The sequence below is a fragment of the Trachypithecus francoisi genome, unplaced genomic scaffold (assembly GCF_009764315.1).
Source record: "Trachypithecus francoisi isolate TF-2019V2 unplaced genomic scaffold, Tfra_2.0 Lachesis_group9, whole genome shotgun sequence".
NCBI classification, from domain to species: Eukaryota; Metazoa; Chordata; class Mammalia; order Primates; family Cercopithecidae; genus Trachypithecus; species Trachypithecus francoisi.
The window spans coordinates 64394336-64408919 of record NW_022681474.1 but is presented as its reverse complement, the minus strand read 5'-3'; the positions used below and the strand labels follow the sequence as shown (position 1 = coordinate 64408919).

Here is a 14584-nt window from a genome sequence, read left to right as displayed (position 1 = left end):
CTTTTTGTTAATTTGATCCTAATGGAAGCAAATCCAAGAGAACATAAGGAACATGCCTTTAGGAGTAAATGGGAGAACTTCCTTTTCAAATGGTATTGCTATGTTCTAGAATGGGAAAACTGGATAACAGAAAGAAGGGAACTTATTCCGTATTTACGTTCTCTCGGCATCCCTTCCATTGCTCTGCCAACTGTCCTGCGCTGGCTCTGCCTGGGATCTGTCCAGGACCCCGTATGACACCTGGGCATGACACACTATGGAACACTAGGCTCTGAGTCATGTTCAACCCTGAGGTGTGTGGAGTGAACTCCCTGTGGGATGAAACTTAAATATAACGAGATACAAGGGCCAGTGAGTGAAACTTCAACCAATGAGTTATGAGGGCCCCTTCTTCCTCATGGACTGACTGGCTTGAGACGCTGTTCAAATTCTCAGGGACAGCCATGTAGAAACAATCAGGTGCACAGAGAAGCAGCCAGTGAGCTAGCACCTTTTTGTATAGGCTCTACTTTCCCTGCTTCATTCTCTGGGATGCTCTTGGGTGTCTCCTGGGGTTGCACTTCCTAATAACATTAAGCCTTTTGTGTTGGCCTGTACTTTCTGGAGAAGTCAGGCTAAGATATACTTTCAGAGGGGGAAAAGGTTACACAGTAGTTCACCTGGAAGAAAAAGCCATCTCAAAAAGTGTTTATTTTATTAAAAGAAGACTGGATAATGTTGTGTCAATGTAGGTTCACAGAGGTAACAGATGCATTATTCTGGTGGGAGATGTTGTGGGAGATGTTGACAGTAGGGGAGGCTGGGTACATATGGGGATGGGGGATATGGGAAATCTCTGTGCCTACCACTCAAATTTTCTTTCAACCTAAAACTGCTCTGAAAAAATAAGGTACATTAAAACAAACAAATGAACAAACAAAAAGAAAACTGGTAAAAGACTAGCCCAATTAAATATTAAAGTATATTACAAAACCATAGTGATTAAATCAGTCTGCTCCTCATGCAAGGAGAACCAGACAGGAAATTCAATGTGCCTGCTATGTGTTAGGCCCTCTATTATGCACTCTACATGAATAATCTCATTTCATTCGCATAACAGCCCTGCTTGGTAGGTATCATTTATGCCATCATTTTAGAAATAAAAACAAACCAACCAACCTGAGGCCTAGACCCTTTCCCAAATTCAATCAACTATTATGTTGCAAAGACAGTAATTGAACTTTTTAATGATAAACATAGCCACAGGTTATATTCACTAACCATTTCATTCTCACGCTGGGCACATAAGAAGACTACGTTTCCAGGTACACCTCTAGGTGTGGTCATGCGACCTACTTGGGCCATTCAAATGTGGTAGAGGTATGTGTGCTGCTTCTAGGCCTGACCCCTAAATCTCATGAGACCCTCTGTTCCCCTATCCGCCTCATTGGCGCAGAGTATCTAGCAGATGATTCCAGGATCCCAGACGACTCTAAGGCCCCAGAAGGCAGTGGATTCACTAGATGGAAGAAGCTAGAACCCTAATTGCTGTGGCAGGACAGAAACCCAACCCACCACCCAGAGAGGCTGTGACAGATGTGAGAAATACATCTTTTATTCTGTTTATTTCTCAGTTAATCTACTGAGCTTCTGAGTTGTTTGTATAACAGTCATTGCAAATTATCTTAATTCAAACATATACTTGCCAAAGTTTAAAAAACAAAAAGGACTCTAAATAAAATAAAGCTATGTTAGATTTTTTAGGGGGGCTCAAGAATTCCAAATTTAACCAGTGATTTTTTTAACCCTCTTGAAATTCTGTGAACTCAAGACAATAATAACAGCAGCAGCCACAATGATAATAACTAACTCACTGTAAGTGTTAAGTTCAATGAGTTTTGATAATTATATAGTCACATAACCACAATCAAGATCTCGAACATTTCCATCATCCCAAAACGAGTTTCCTTGTGCTCCTCAAGACCTAGGTCTCAGGCAATCATATTCCTGCTACACTGGAGTTTTGCCTTGCGTTGAGTTTCATACATATGGAATCACACAGGATTAAGGTTTTTCAAGTTTTTAAAAAACTTTAAAAAGCGTAACTTATTGTATAGGTACCATTTTTACAAATCATTCCATTTTCTGCACTTTTTATATTACCAACTTTAATTTTAGGCATATTATGGTATGTCAACACCAAATCAAGTAGGACCTATTTTGTTCGATGCTATTTAAAAAATAAAAGTTCTATGGGATTCTAAGTTTTAAAATATTTCTCTCAGGGCTAACATTACACATACATGGAATTTGTTCATTAATTTATTTGATACTCATCCCAATAAACAGCCACTGAAAATGGCTGACTTTCAACCTTTTGTGACTTCTGCTTAGCATAATGTTTTTGAGATTCTTCCATGTTGCTACATCTGTTAACAATTCAATCTCTTTAATTGCTATGTTCTTCTTCTTTTCAGTAATGAAATCCCTAAATTCTAGTTGGGTACCTGGCTACCCAGTTAGAGATTATATTCCCAGTATAGCTGTGGTACAAAATTCATTCCAATGAGATGTGGGCAGAAATGATATACCCAATTTCCAGGTCACTCTCTTATTGCCAGGTTGCTGGCCCTAGGGATTGCTATAATGAGAAGAGACATGTATCTATTAGGTCGGTGCAAAAGTAATTGCCATTTAAAAGTAAGGGCAAAAACCGCAATTACTTTTGCACCAACCTAATATCTTATTTAAGCCATTGTATTCTGAATCCCTGCAAAGTAGTTAGCTCAATGAGTGCACTCTCCATGGAGCAGGGCTATATTTTATCCATCTTTGTAACCTCACCATGACTTAGCTCAGTGGTTTATAGTGAATAAGACTTCAGTGGCTGTTTATTGGGATGAATATCAAATAAATTAATGAACAACTCCTATATATGTGTAATGTTAGCCCTGAGAGAAATATTTTAAAACTTAGAATCCCATAGAACTGTTATTTATTTATTTATTTACTTATTTATTTATTTAAAAAGACATTGACTCAGCGTCATGATCAGACTATTACATTTAGCAATCAACAGCATGGGTGCAAAAAAAAAAATCTACATTAAAACCCTTTGTTGGAATGCTTTACACTTTCCACAGAACAGAAACTAAAATAACCTGTTATACAATTAGTCACAAATACAGTCCTCGAGTTTTTTACCTATACACATGAGTATTTGTCTAAAACATGTCTTCTTTGTAGCAGCTAGGCCCTGCCACCACTGTGCTTGGCTGAGTTCACAAATCTGTTGTAACCTGTAGCTTCCCTGTCACTTCTCTGGCTCTCCTCTCCTGCTAAGCTTTGTTTCCTAATTAAAATCTTCTGCCATTGCCATAGCTACTGCTGCTGCTGGAACTGCCATAGCCACCTTGGTTTCATGGTCTTGCAAAGTATTGGCCTCCACCGCCACAGGGGCCAGAGCTTCTGCCTCCAAAGTTTCCTCCCTTCATGGGTCCAAAATTTGAAGACTGACTGTTGTAATTGCCAAAATCATTGTAGCTTCCACCACCTCCAAAATTGCTTCCATCATTACCAAATCCATTATAGCCATCCCCACTGCCACCATATCCACCATCACCACGGCTGCCACCAAAGCCACCACGACCACGGAAGTTTCCTCCACGACCGAAGCTGTCATTCCCACCGAAACCACCTCCATGACCACCACCAAAGTTTCCAGAACCACTTCGACCTCTTTGGCTGGATGAAGCACTCGCCATCTCTTGCTTTGACAGGGCTTTCCTAACTTCACAGTTGTGGCCATTCACAGTATGGTATTTCTGAATGACAATCTCATCCATGGAGTCATGGTCATCAAAGGTTACAAAGGCAAAGCCCCTTTTCTTGCCACTGCCTCGGTCAGTCATGATTTCAATCACTTCAATTTTTCCACACTGTTCAAAATTATCTCTTAGGTGATGTTCTTCAGTGTCTTCTTTTTTTTTTTTTGAGACGGAGTCTCGCTCTGCCGCCCAGGCTGGAGTGCAGTGGCCGGATCTCAGCTCACTGCAAGCTCCGCCTCCCGGGTTCACGCCATTCTCCTGCCTCAGCCTCCCGAGTAGCTGGGACTACAGGCGCCCGCCACCTCGCCCGGCTAGTTTTTTGTATTTTTAGTAGAGACGGGGTTTCACCGTGTAGACCAGGATGGTCTCGATCTCCTGACCTCGTGATCCACCCGTCTCGGCCTCCCAAAGTGCTGGGATTACAGGCTTGAGCCACCGCGCCCGGCCCCAGTGTCTTCTTTAATGCCACCAACAAATATCTTTTTCACAGCTAAGTGGGCACCTGGTCTTTGAGAATCTCCTCTTGAGACAGCTCTCTTTGTCTCCACAGCTCTTCCATCCACCTTGTGTGGCCTTGCATTCATAGCTGCATCCATCTCCTCCACAGTGGCATATGTGACAAACCCAAAACCCCTGGAACGCTTGGTGTTTGGATCTCTCATGACCACACAGTCCGTGAGTGTTCCCCATTACTCAAAATGGCTCCTCAGACTCTCATCGGTTGTTTCAAAGCTCAACCCTCCAATGAAGAGCTTCCTCAGCTGTTCAGGCTCTTTAGGAGACTCTGACTTAGACATGACGGCAGGGAGAAGTGAGACTTTAACGATGCTTCTTCGGCGACATCCACGGGCAGAAAGCAGAACTTTTATTTTTTAAATAGCATCGAACAAAATAGGTCCTACTTGGTTTGATGTTGACATACCATAATATGCCTAAAATTAAAGTTAGTAATGTAAAAAGTGCAGAAAATTGAATGATTTGTAAAAATGGTACCTATATAATAAGTAATGCTTTTTTAAGGCTTTTTTTTTTTTTTTTTTTTGAGACGGAGTCTTGCTCTGTCGCCCAGGCTGGAGTGCAGTGGCCGGATCTCAGCTCACTGCAAGCTCTGCCTCCTGGGTTCACGCCATTCTCCTGCCTCAGCCTCCCGAGTAGCTGGGACTACAGGCGCCCGCCACCTCGCCCGGCTAGTTTTTTTTTTGTATTTTTTAATAGAGACGGGGTTTCACTGTGTTAGCCAGGATGGTCTCGATCTCCTGACCTCGTGATCCGCCCGTCTCGGCCTCCCAAAGTGCTGGGATTACAGGCTTGAGCCACCGCGCCCGGCCGCTTTTTTAAGTTTTTAAGCATTATAGAATCATAAAACAATCAAGGATGAATTATAGATTAACTATTTAATTTGATATTCAAATTTATACTTTCATTCTTTCAAAAAGAAAACTTATCAACTTCCAAAATAGCTAAAACAAACCTATAACAATTAACTGGAAATATGTATTTCATAAAAAGTAAGCAATACTAAACAAAGAGTACAGCTTGATCCTCCTTTGAAAGAAGCCCGATTTCTCACTGACAAACCTGGTCAAAACAATTTGTAAATCTATCCTGCACCCCTTGGAAAAATTAGCTGTGTGAAAAAATATAATTGTTTTAAAAATGTTATTTAACTCATCATCTGGTTGCTGCAATTAACTTAAAGACCTAGGTCAATCTTTTTACAGCAGAAAAATCAACAGAACTTCATGTAGTCTCACAAATATGATTTTTAAGAAGTTGTGTGGCTGCGCATGGCTAGCCTACTTCTACTTTGATGTATTCTTTCTGCTATCAAAGGTTCAGTGAAAAGTTTTCTGTTTTGAAAGTCCAAAGAAATATAGTATAGAGTCTAGATGTCAGTATATAAACTTTGAGTTTTAGGGCTTACATTGTGATACAGCATCATTGCCTTTGCTTGTTGGTTTGTTTAACAGAGGCAGGGACTTGCTTCGTCATGCAGGCCAGAGTGCGATGGTGCAATCACAGGTTACTGGAGCCTCAATCTCCTGGGCTCAAGCAATCCTCCTGCCTTAGCCTCCCAAGTAGCTGGGACTGCAGGCCCATGCAACTACACTGGAATAAGTTTTTTAAAATTTATTTTGTAGAGACAGGGGTCTCGTTATGTTGTCCAGGCTGGTTTCGAACTCCTGGCCTCAAGCAATCCTCCTTCCTTGGCCTCCCAAAGTGCTGAAACTACAGGTGTGAGCCACCGTGACTGGCCCATTGTCTTGTGTATACCAATGGAGTTAAACAATTGCCAGCCCATCTATAGGAAACTCCTACAAAGAGTTCTCAGCAGGTCCCGCTCCACTCAGCAATAAGGGTACAGTTATTTCCTGAAGTCAAATTCGATCAACTATAATTGTGTATTCTTACCACTAATTTACTTACATTCTAACTCTAAAAAATAATTTTTTATCTCAGCAAATAAGTTTCCTTCACCAATGGGTATTGTTTTCAATATAATAACTAATTAGCATCCTTTTAGTTTAATAAACTATGAATGGGATGCCCACATTGCACTTACATTGATATTTTAAACTGCTTACCACTTAGGATAATGAAAAATCACTCCAGCCATTTACATAGCTGGCATGTAAATTTAAAGTAGCTATCCATCACAAAAATATTATACGAAATTATGAAAATGGCATTTCATTGTACTTAAAATAGTTGTTCTAGTGTAAATTTTAGGTACAGTGAGTTAAATACATTCCCCAAACAATTTCTCCTAAAAAGCCTTTACATACTGTTATTTGCAGAAGAATTTCAACAAATAACAATTATTTTCCCTACAATAAAAACTAGAATGGTAATTTGAAATTTAGAATTGAAAATGGAAAGTTCTTTTTATCCCCCCTTGCCTACCTTTGGGATTGCATTTTTCTTAGTATTTTATTTTCCTGTGAGGGACTCAGCCAGTTTTCCTGACTTTGGGTCACAGGGACTTGGAAAACAATTGTGTAATTTAATAAATCACAGTAGGAAAGGATTTGCCAGAGAATCTGTCTTGATTTGCCTTTGATTCTACTGCCCCTTGGATGGGGAAGAGGAAGAGGAGTAAAGGTTGGAAAGAATGGGAATAAAGAAGATATGCCGGGAAGGGAGGTGTGAAGTCAAGGTGAAAACATCCATCTTCCCTGTCCTCCAAGCCAGGGCAACTCTGGAGCTGGCTGAGAGGGACAGATCGTCCCGGGGGCAGGACACACCACCTGGAACTAACAAAAGGGATTCAGACCAATGATAGGTGGCTCTTGGCTCTCATACTCTTGCCTGTATATCTTTGTAGAACCAGATGCTTTCTTGGATTGGCCAGATGAACTCCAGGCTCAAAAAGCAAAAGAATCCTAGAACAGAGACAGAGGCTGTGAGAAGCGAAAGGCACTGTGGAGGTTGCTGCCCTAACTTTTGGAAGCCCGAACATTCACATGACTTGCTTGGATCTCATACAGCCAGCGGCTGAGCTGTGGGTCCAAGTGTCAGGACGCCTCGCCCATATCTCTGTGTGCAACAGGATGTGCATGATGTGGTCCCAATCCTCAGGCCCAGTGCTACTTCTCTATTCATGCCGAGAGCAGCTGGCTGGGGAGGTGAGAAGGACACATAATCATGGCATTTTTTGCTCCCTGGCTCTGGGCTTCTTAGGAAGGTTGTTGTGGACTTTGTTTTGTTTTGCTTTTATTGAAACGGACTCTCACTCTGTCGCCCAGGCTGGAGTACAATGGCACGATCTCAGCTCACTGCAACCTCCCGGGTTCAAGCGATTCTCCTGCCTCAGCCTCCCAAGTAGGTGGGATTACAGGCAGGCGCCACCATACCTGGCTAATTTTTGCATTTTTGGTAGAGATGGGGTTTCACCATGTTGCCCAGGCTGGTCTCAAACTCCTGACCTCAAGTGATCCACCAGCCTCTGCCTCTGAAAGTGCTGGGTTGACAAAAGTGAGCCACCATGCTGGGCCCGTTCTGGACCTTTGAGCATTCATCTCCCCCTCCCCAAGTCTCCTACCTCCTTCCCTCTTTATAGTTCCTCCCCTAGGCCAGCAAGTGGGTGGGACAGAGAAATCTTCAGGCCAATGAAAAGATGATGTGTAGAGATTACAGCCACCAAATGGCTTCAGAATTATTCACTGAGGTGTGTTATAATCAATGTTATAATGAAATAAATCAACCAATCCAGGGGGATTTTGTTCAGAATGTTCTTGCAGTTGGAAGGGTAAAATCTCACAGCACCACTACAGCAGGTCCTCATAAATGGGGCACTCCAAGGGCCTTTTATTTATTTATTTCTTGTTTTCACAGCTCCTACTGTAGTAGTGCTGCCTTGCTGAGGCCTGCCCACATTTATCAGCTTGCAAATTCTTTGAAATGGGTATCTTTTCTTATGAATAAACATACATAGTAACCAGTCATATTAAAAATGAGATTACTGGCCAGGTACAGTGGCTCCCACCTGTAATCTCAGTGTTTTGGGAGGCCTAGATGAGAGTATCACTGGAGACTGGGAGTTCAAGATCAGGCTGGGCAACAAAGCATGACCTCCTGTCTCTATAAAAAGTTAGAAAAAATTAGCCAGGCATGGTGGCACACACCTGTAATACCAGTTACTTGGGAGGCTGAGGCAAGGAGGATTGTTTAAGCCCAGGAGTTTGAAGCTGCAGTGAGCCATGATTACACCACTGCACTCCAGCTTGGGCTACAGAATGAGACCCCGTCTCAATATCTATCTATCTAATCTATATTTATACTTCCATATATATATGGAAGTGTATATATATATAAAAATATATGTGGAAGTATATTGAATATATGTGGAAGTATATATATTTTTACATATTATATATGGAAGTAATATGTATATAGAAATATAAATATAGATATATATGGAAGCATATAGATATATATAACGCACACATGCATGCACACACACACATTTATATATGGAACCTAGTTCCTTATGACTGCTTATGTATCCTTATCCTAGGTTTTCAATGAGAAAGGGATGATGTAGAATAAGGAAACAAATTGACCAGCATGTAAAATTTTGTTGTATATTTTCGTTTCGTCTATTTCCATAGCCTCAAAAATCTTACAATGTTTGTTCTGGGTGGTTTCCTTTCTATGACATATGCTCGAGGTCACAAGAATAACACAGCCCACCACCTCCTCCAGTGCTTGTTCTTATTTTCAATTTATCAAAAATTGTAGTTGATGTTGGATGATGAGAAAGGCAATGGTCTTTTTCTACTCAAGCTAATTTCTGTCATTATTCCTAGTTCAATGTTTGTCTAGTGCAATAGACCTGTCCAAAAGGGTGTCCACATTTGTCAAAAAGGAACACTTTCCAGTTCCAAAATTAGAGGTGAAACCTGTTGTACCCAGCTCTGCCGAACATTCCACACTCCTCAGTGGAGGAAGGAGTTGGCTCCGTCCAGGCAAGGTCTGAGGATCTGGAAGGTGTTCAGCCCCCACAGCTATTGGCACGGTGTGAGGATACTTCAGGAGTGCCGCAAAGGACTGAACTTTGTGTGACTGACTGGGAAAATGTTCTGCCTGCACAATCACACATTAAAACTTTTGGGAAAGTGTCATAAATAATACAGACAGCAAATCTGTTAACCTCTTCTGGACAGGACAACATGTCTTGCTTATTTTAACACATGCTGCATGTATCAGTTAGCAAAGCTCTTATTCCACCGCCAACTAAACATCACTGCAGCCTTAATTTGAAAACCAACCCTAGACTTTCCATGATGTCATGGAATATCACATGTGGAAAATGCGTTGTTCCAGTTCCCGCCTTCACACGGTGAGTATTTAACTTACTCAGGGCACAGTATTTTTTTATGCATGACTTGAGTATCTTCAAGGAAGTCCACGATCTCCAGTGTTTGAGATCCAACATTGACCTTGCACACTATTGTGATTTACATTGTGCTAGAGTGAGTTGTATCCATGAGTAGAAAAAAAAAGACATGGAAAGAAAGACAGCAGTGCCTTTTGTATTAGGCCGTTTTCATGCTGCTGATAAAGACATACCTGAGACAGGGTAATTTATAAAGAAAAAGAGTTTTAGTGGACTCACAGTTCCACCTAGCTGGGGAGGCCTCACCATCATGGTGGAAGGCAAAAGGCACATCTTACATGGTGGCAGGCAAGAGACAATGAAAGCTAAGTGAAAGGGAAACCTCTTATAAAACCATCAAATCTTGTTAGACTTATTCACTACCATGAGAACAGTGTCGGGGAAACCCATGATTCAATTAACTTCCACTGGGTCCCTCCCACAACACATGGGAATTATGGGAGCTACTATTCAAGATGAGACTTGGGTGGGGACACAGCCAAACCATATCACTTTCTCTGGCAGTGTGGCAGAACAGAAAGAGCACGGACTGAAAGCCAGGCAAAGCAGGTTCCAGCCCTGCTCCTTACTTGCTGGCTGTGTCACCTTGTCCAAGTAATGTAACCTCTTTGACCTCAGTTTCCTCATCTGTAAAGTGAGGATAATACTAGTCTTATGTAATTGGATCATAAACAGTGATAGAACTAGCTATTATTTATTGAGCACTTACTATGTAGAGTATTTGGCCCCAGTGCTATATGTGTTATAACTCACTTAATATTCTCAACCACACTGATAGGTTCTATTGTGATCCTGAAGAACCTGCGGCACAGTAATAGCCATAAAGGGAGCCATTATGATCAATAATTATGATGGTGCTAATATTGTTGTGACAACATTGACAGCTAACAATGAAAGGAAGTAAAACTAACAGGAATTTCTTCACTTAAAAATATTATAAAAGCAAGATTTATATGAAAAAATACTCAGTAGGGGAAAAACACATCATTCTTTAGATTTACACTTGAATTTTTACCCCATGCGTCTTTCTCCAGATTGAAAGGGACTAGCACACCGAACAAGAAAAGACCCATCCCAAGTCACAGCATCAAGGAATTTAGAAACACCAAAAAGCAGACAAAATCCCAGAATCTTCCCAAAATGGATAAACAAGCCAAGAAAAGCTGCTTACATACAAAGAGATGTCAAATAGCATTAAACTCCCCAATGGGAAATTAAAAGAAAATGGAGAAATGTCTTTGAATTTTTGAGGCAAAATTATTTCCAACTTACAATATTAAAAATGGATAAATTATCAGTTAATCTTGATTGTTATAGGATATTCAAAGGCTCAAAATTTTACCTCCTATACTCTCTTAGAAAAATATTGGAGAATGTGTTCCAGAAAAATAGAGGAAGTAAATGAAGAAACAGGAATACTTGAGATACAGGAAATAGAATATGTAGCAAACTAAGAAAATTCCCAGAAGATAGTGAAGGAATGTTGCAGAATGACAGCTGTGCAGCAGCCCTAGATAGCACATTCATATTTGACCAACTGGGGCAAAAGCTGTAGGAGAGAAGTCTCCAGAGAGGAGGAAAATGGAACTGACTGATCTGCTGTCTTTAGGTTTGGGGAAAGTTATTTTTAGTTGTTTGACAGATATGTTACAGCATTAGAAAAAAATATATACTGATAGATACAAAGAAACTAAGCAAATAAAAATATAAAGAAAGCAATTATTAATTCTAGGAAGAATAAAAATTGTACAAAAAGGAAACAATCAAAGTATACTAACTGAAGGAGAATAAAAAATATTTATCTAGCCTTACTAACATAAACAATGATTGCTGTTTTTGCCAAAAACTAAAATCTAACTCTATTGGGCAGATGGGATATGGAAGTGGAAGGTAGGGCATAAGACAATGGCAGTCTCACCTACCATAATATGAAGCTTACATTGTCTAAAAGTCATAAACCAAGAGACTATACCTAAAATGTGGAGAAACAGCTGAAATAACTGAACATGGCTGCTGCTGGGTAGTCTATTCGTGGAGTAAAGAGGAATGGGAGGGGGACTGTTGGTTTTCAACAATAAGGCTTTTAGATTTTTTAATTTTAAAATATGTACAGGCCAGATGCAGCGGCTCACGCCTGTAATCCCAGCACTTTGGGAAGCCAAGGTTGGAGGATCACTTGAGGTCAGGAGTTCAAGACTAGCCTGGCCAATATGGTGAAACCCCATTTCTACTAAAAATACAAAAATTAGCCTGGCGTGTTGGCATGCACTTATAATCCCAGCTACTGGGGAGGCTGCAGACTACAGAGCAAGAATCGCTTGAACTTGGAGGCAGAGGTTGCAGTGAGCTGAGATCGCGCCATTATACTCTATCCTGGGTGACAGAGTGAGACTCCATCTCGTAAATAAATAAATAAATAAAGCAATGGGAAGGGAAATATTTAAGGCAGGCAAATAACAAATCATTTTTTTAAATTACTGGTTACCGATTTGAAATGAGTTCCTAATAAGATTTATTCTTTCTCTTTGTGCCTTAGAAAGGAAACCCGTGAATACACGTGCCTATAAGAGAGGAAAGAACTAGTATGTTTTGAGGAGGAAACAGAACATTTCCAAACAGGCTGAAAGCTCTTCCTGGTGTGGCATAACAGGGACTCACAGGCTGGAGGTCTGTCGTCGTCTTTGGGACAGGGGAGGGTTTAGGGCAAATGAAGAACGTGGAGAAAGAAACATGTAGGGATGTAGGGTTCCTTCTTTCCTAATTGGAGATAGGTTTGTCTCTGAATTAATACTCCTCTCCTTCTTCTATACTTTAATAACTATTTGTGCTACATATGTTTCCAAGTGTTCTGAGTTTCTGGGTAAAATGATATTTAAAGCCTCATTTCCATTTGTCCAATGCATTATGAAATTTGAAGGCTTGTGCACCACTATGGAAACTATGGGTCACAGCTAGATTATTCTGAAGCAATGGTTGCCATTTTGATATCACCATTATTTATGGTACCAGAAGTTTTGAAGTCCCTTCAGCTATGAAAAAAGAAGAACAATACACTAGCTTTTCTGTAAGACAAATATAGACACTGTTTATTCCACAATTTATACAGCCATTCATTTTTTAATCATTTCTAATTATATTAACAAGAATTCTAGGAATAAAGGAGCCCTGCTCTAGAGTATTATTTTATCTTAAGTTCTAAGTCTGGGTTTCAGCTTCTGTCCTCTGAAGTGGAAGAGCAAGGAATGAGTCTTTCCTAAAGTTCTGATAGCTCTCCTCACCCAGCTAGTCTTACCATTGCTTTTTACCAGCCAGCTGGCTCTGTTGGCTCATCTCTTCCAATGTCCTGCTGGGGCTAATCACCGCAAAGGGTACCACATAAATTAACTATTTTTTGTAAGAGACAGAGTCTTGCTCTGTGACCCAAGCTGGAGTGCAGTGGTGCGATCATAGCTTACTGCAGCCTCAACCTCCTGGGCTCAAGGGATCCTCTTGTCTTAGCCTCCTGAGTAGCTGGGACTACAGATGTTCACCACTATGCCTGGTTAAAAAAATTTTTTTTTTAAGATATAGGGTCTTGCTATGCTGTCCAGACTGCTCTTGAACTTCCAGCCTCAAGTAATCCTCTCCTCCTTGGCCTCCCAATGTGCTGGGATTATAGGGATGAACCATCACACCTGACCACTAATTTTAGTTTAATGGGATTGAACATAAACATGAACACAGAAAGTATATAAAATGTATTTCCTTTATATACACACCCATACATGCACATACTCTGTGGTATACACTTCTGCATTAGAAAACCTCTGGTTCCAAGTAAAGAAGCCTGGATTAAATTTTGTAAATTCAGTTTAGCACGTAATCTACATGATTGAGTCATGAGTAAGACCCAGGCCATGTTCTTACAGAGAACTGGTTTTTATGAAAACAGCTAGTGGTCCTCACTTGTCGTAGAGGATGCTCAGGCAATTTGGTCCATTTTATCTTCCCATACAGGAAGACTTCACTAATAAAATGACAGAAAAAGTATTTTCATTCAACAAATATTTGTGAGCACCATCTTCGAGGTGCTGAGGATTCAGTAAGAAGCCAAAATGTACAGAAAGCCCTACCCTCCTGAAACCTACCTTGGGGTGGGAGATGACATGAGGAGAGTCGAAGGAAAAGCAGATTTCCTTTTATAGAAATGTCCCAGTAAGTCAGTTTGTAAGATGCTTCTCATAAAATGTCAAAAATGTATACAGATATTTGCTAAGTAAAATATTTCTTGATTTAGAAAACTTCTGGTTAGAGATTGGTTAACTTTTACTGTTAAAACTTTATTAAAGTGTAATAAAATCCTATTATTCAGCAACTCAACTATACTATTGATTTGATTCTGGTGCAAACACATGCAGTGTTTACATTTAACTTCTTATGCCATGGAGAACCTAAAAATAAAATGCTGTACCCCAATTCTCATATCGTAACATGATTCTACTTAGATGTAGCAAGATCTCTGTTTCTGTAACATGGGTTTTATATAATTTCAGTGCTAATGTCTGAGATTAATCAACTACTATCAGCCAAAGGAGGTGTTACACTTATTACATGAAAATCCTCTACTTTACCCACACAGCAGCAGTGATAATAGCAAGAAATAGAACAATAAACCCGGAGTCAGAATAATCATTTCGATTTTTTAAGTGGGGCAAAGATGTGGGAAAAGATGGGTGAAAAAGTACCCAATTAATTCAGTTGACATGTTATACACAGTATTACTACTGTGCCTCTTCTTGTAAGGCAAATGGCAACCAGGATAAGAAGGTGGAACCTGGGGCTGCCAGGGAGTCACAGTCAATATGGGAGAGCCTCCAGCATGACAAGTTTTGGAATCTAT

The 14584-nt window shown here is 40.4% G+C and overlaps 1 pseudogene across 1 annotated transcript; it reads right to left on the bottom strand.

Moving 5' to 3' along the window:
* Positions 1–3182: 3182 nt before the first annotated feature.
* On the bottom strand, positions 3183–4698 carry LOC117082736 (annotated as a pseudogene). Its single transcript, XR_004436751.1, has 2 exons — positions 4243–4698; positions 3183–3955 (listed from the first exon to the last, which is right to left on the bottom strand). The product of XR_004436751.1 is annotated as a heterogeneous nuclear ribonucleoprotein A1-like (transcript).
* Between the last annotated feature and the right edge of the window lie 9886 nt (positions 4699–14584).